This window comes from Athene cunicularia (genome assembly GCF_003259725.1).
Source record: "Athene cunicularia isolate RWA chromosome 1 unlocalized genomic scaffold, athCun1 chr1_part1, whole genome shotgun sequence".
NCBI classification, from domain to species: Eukaryota; Metazoa; Chordata; class Aves; order Strigiformes; family Strigidae; genus Athene; species Athene cunicularia.
Window position 1 is genome coordinate 87,586,205 of NW_020799091.1, and position 5,171 is coordinate 87,591,375.

Here is a 5,171-nt window from a genome sequence, read left to right on the forward strand (position 1 = left end):
CCCCCCCCCCCCCGTCACCACCTCCATGCTCTTGCTGTGGGGGTTCGTGGGAGAACATCAAATGAAAGCAAACATGAGCAGTTCTTGTGCTTTTGCATTGAGGGAGCCCCCTTGACAGCTGAGGTCTAGGAAACACACAGGGTAGAGGCCAAAGCACACCCGTGTTTGCACGCCTCTGACATAACCAGTGAGGGCAGCCCTGGCACATGCTGACTCTCTTGCTTCTCTTTCCCTCCCTCCTTGGTCTCCCAGAAGCAATGCACTTCTCTCTTCTGAGATGCGTATTTCTTGGCTGGTAGAACTAGAGGACCAGATTATCTATATTCTATCTGACCCATTTTCATTGACTCTGGGAAGAGTTAAAGGGCACTGGTGTCACTGTGACAATAAAGGACAACCACCAGTCATAAAACTTACCATGGTAATAAGGAAAGCCCAGCTTTAGCTAGATCTCTGTATACTTCCTGATACAGGTTTTTCAGTATAACTACTGAAAGATATGTTAACATTTAATAATTTTGAAGTTCGCCAATACGAAGGTAATACAAAAAAAACCCCAAATTAGTATACTTGGAGAAAACTAGAAAGCTAAAATTTGACTGGGGCTTAATGTGTTAAACTTTGTTTAAGCCTTCCAAATAATCAGGTAAGAAGATCTGTTTGTAACTGTGGTCTCATATAATTGTTGTGCATGATCAGTATTGCATATCTATAATGCTTTCAGGTTGAGAGATCTCTCAAATTTCCCCACTCTCTTCTTTTGAGGTGTGTTTTCAACCATGAAGGATAAGCTCTACCAATAAAAAGTGAATCACAATGCCTTGAATACAGTGTTTCATTTAAATTACACAAAGGAAATAACATCCTTGCCACCATCTAACTCTTCTCACACCTGAATACTGAATATCACGACTAAAAATAGCAACTGACTGTATTTTCTCTCACATTCTGTTACTAAAAATCTTAATCTGTCAAAATATGCACACTAAACCAGAGCCTCTATTCCTCAGCAGGACCCACGCACACAGTTGTACAACTGAGCTCCAAAATACTCTCTTCTCAGGCACGGAGAAAAAGCGAAAGTCAGCTATAAGGCATTGCACAGGCACTATCAGATGTTCAGATGTCGTTAATGATAACACACTGCCCTTGGGTCAGGATGGTTTCAAAACACGTAGTTTTGACTGTTTGCCCCAAAATCAGAAACAGAGAAGCAGAAATTCTGAGAAGTGACCAAGATCATAAGAGAAACCGGTGTCTGAAGTGGTGCTGGGATTTCTGAATCCTTATGGAACAGCATGAGTAGAGACTTCTTCCCATAAGAAACTGGCATGACATATTTAATAAACTTATTTAGATTACACACATGCGTATCTGTCCCAGCAGGTCTTCTGCATCAGACCAGTGACCTGCAGGAGGCCAGAAAGGCCTTAACTTGCAACTGGCAAAGTCAGGTGAAAAAATGTTGCAGCTGAAGAATAGCATGACCTGATAAAGGTCTGCATATCTGCAGAAGCGAGAAAAAAACAGACAAGACAAAATTCTTTGGGGAAAGAGTAAGTTATTCCTCTGGATAAAGAACAGGTCCCTCATTTGTCAGGGCAGAGAATTTTTTTCAAAGCTGTTACTCTCATAGAACAAATTTGATGTCAGCAGAATTTGTGAGCCGGAAAAAGAGCAAAGTGGTTATCTTTCACTTCGTTTTAAGGAACAGCTTTGAAAACTACTGGGAAACATTTACAGACTCTGCATTTATTGCTGTAATAAACTTGCTTTCATTTTCAAAGCCAGGCATCACTGCGTGGGAATTTCACACACTTGGTGATTTTTATAGCTCATGAAAACATCTATATTTCCCTCCTTGGTGGATAGATGACTCGTGTTGCAGCCAGAATATACTTAAATAGCTTAGACATATTTAGCACAAGATCCTGTTATTACTCTGTTGTCACTGGTACGATTATGACTCTTTTCTGGGCTGTATGTGCTACAACTTCACCTTCTGAAGTGCATTGCCAGGGCTACATACTGCCAGCAGCACAGTTGCCAAAGCCTGTAGCTTGCTGAAGACAGGGCTGCAGCTGCCTCATGCCCCCAGGTGAAGGTGTGTTCCCCACAGGGGTGCAATACACAAGCACGGGTACGTATGGCTGGGCACATGGATCCACACAGACAGACAGGCTTGGCATTTACATGAACACAAACAGCACTAGCGGTCTCACCCCACTCCCCTCTCCAGTGGATCAGGATGGAGGTCTCAGCGGCAGTACACACGTACGTGTCCAACGCAGATGTCCAGGGTCTCTCAAGAGGCTGCCCCAGACCCTCGCCCTCCCCAGCTGCTGGCACCTGCCACACAAGAGCCATTGGGCACACTTGTGTTTTCCTCCGAAGGCTGCTATCCATCAGATAATTTCAGTTAAGGAACCATCAAATACCTGGGAGACCTTGTTGGTCAAAGCAGGATATATTTAATCTTAGACTAGAACTGGATGGTAATCAACCAGGAAAACATGATAGAATATGTAAAGGGCCTATGGTATCATGTTCAGCAAGTTTAATATTGCTTCAGTTGAAAATAAAAGGGATCTTGTTGTCATGCTCTTGAAAAGTCTGTTTGATGGTACTTGGTTTTAATACCGTAATACATGGACTACTAAATCAAAATGTTTTGCATGCAAATCACTTAGCTTTTTATTTAATCAATCATTTGATAAGGTCAACATACACATTTAAAAAATAAACTTATTTCAAATATCTCACTTTAGTCGTACAAAACAAGATATGCCCATTTTGTCTGGTGCTTGCTGTTTCACCAGAGATAACAATTCTTACTGAAAGCATTGGCTTAAGTTTCTTAAAAGGGCTACAGGATCAAGTCATCCAGTCTGCTTCTCAGTTTTATTAAACAGTAATACTAAAGCCTGAAGTAAGTTTGAAAATTTTTATTTTTTTTTTAAGGTTTGCTTTATAAAGTATTTATCTAGTTATTTCTATGTGGTACAACACTGACTTATCGGTGTTGCGAAGAGTATGAATGCACATAAAGCTCGTTACCTACTCATTGTAGCTTTGAATTTTTCAGAGTTTGAAAACATAATGATCATCTGGATTCACGGTCATACATTGCTATCATTCAAAACAAGGAAAAAAAAAAAAAGAGGGAAGAATGTCTGTTTGGCTTATGAACAATTGTTTGATGTGGGGAAAAAAAAAAAAGTTAAAGCCAGTTACCTGGAACAGTAACCAAACCAATCCATTAGGCTTCAGTACCTGCAGTGATGAAAGATGACCAAGGCTTTTCATCACCACAGCTGTTGATTACAAAGAAAGAAAAGCATATACAGAAATCTAATTATGGGAAATGATTTACAAATCATCATAGACTCAAGTCATTCTCTGCAAAGTTTTCTCAGACCCTGCTTACTCTAAACCCATCCACCTGTCTGGAAAGCGTATCTATTATTCTCCCCCTCCTTGGGGAATGGGTCAGAGGGGTACTACATGTGGATCTAGACCTCTAGCACAGTCACACTAGGCACTCTCCAACGCACAGGGCACTCTGCAGAGACCCAGTTACATTGCCAACAGCAACTTCAGCATTGCCAAGTCATGAGAGTTCATTGATATGCTCAAAATCAGCAAAGAAAGTTTCAGGTGAAATATAATCCTCAATGTCAGAAACTTGCAAGGCTGGTTCAGGATACTTGAGAACAAACGAGCAAGGAGCCCTTGAGAGCTTGTGATGAATATTCACTGAGCTTAGTTATCACGTCTAAGATTTGGGGTAGGGAAGCCCCAGCTTCGGCTGACCCAAATCCACAGCTCCCAGACAGCTCCTGAACTGCCTCTCCCGTAAGTGTGGGGAGTGTTTGGTCCTGGCTTCTTACTCTTTCCCAAGAGGCCAACCATCTTTCCTGCCATGGGAACATCGACAGGTCAGGTGACTGAGTTGAAGGCAGGCCCTGTTCGTCACCAGTCAGCAGGAGAGGGTACCACAGGGCACGACAGACAGACAGACAGCTCTCACTGGCTCGTCCCATGGCACGAGGGGATGAAAACCAACTGATTGCAACCCATGATGCCTCGCTGTCACACACTGGCTGCATGTCCCACACAGCACAGGGACATAACGTATGGCTGTTAAATACTTCTGAAAGATGCCACACTGTCTGTCTTTGTAACCAACGCCACAATTTGGTACCTACCGACTGTTATACAACGTACTGATAAGCTGTACCAGCTGGGAATCAGAATGCCACTTTCAAACCTACAATAACCTTCCTCACCTGGCAGATTTTTTTCCTAAAATATTACATATTTTTCCTAAAAAGAAAAATCAAAAAACACTCTCACATGCCTAGACATTTTCCTTTCCAAAAAAAATGAAGCTTAATCAAAAATCAATTAGCACCTGTGTTGCCTTTCATTCAGACATTTTGGTTTTGTTTCTAAAGCAGTAACAGAACTGTATTTACCTTTTATTTTTTTTAAACAAACCTATGACAGAAGACTTTTACATCAACAAGATCACTATGGTTTAGGAAGGACAATTAGTCAAAATCTTCAAAACAGAACTTGTAAAATTAGCAAATATGTGCAAAGTTTTAAGTCTTGCCTAACCAGAAAGGAATTATCTGCAGAGTGGAGTTTTTATGAATGTGTGGGGTTTGTTTTTTTTTTTTTTTAAAATCAAAATTTTACTATTTTCTAGAAATTGAGTATTTTGTAAAATAGTGTCACTCCTGCAAGAGGTTTTTTATGGGTCTTTCATTGTCTGGTTTTTACTGTCAAACTAGAACATGTCACAATCACTGACCCTTTAGCTAAAAATAAACATAGCCCCTTCTCTTAATGATTTTATAAGGTTAACACGAAATATCAGGTAACCCATTTAATATATAATCATCTGAGTCCAGCTGCTGGGTGAAATTAGTTACCTAAGCCATCTCCTTCCAAAAAGTGTATTTAGAGAGGGTGCAATTAGGGAATATACAGCACTTACCCAGCACTATGGATCATTTGACTGATTAGAAGCAGCAGCATTTAATTCCCAGAATACTTACCAGATCACAAGACAAATCATCACTCTGAGTGCCACAGGTTTAAGACATGGTGCAGTACTGTCAAAAGCAAGAAATTCCTGTGAATAAATCAACTGGTTTTAGGCA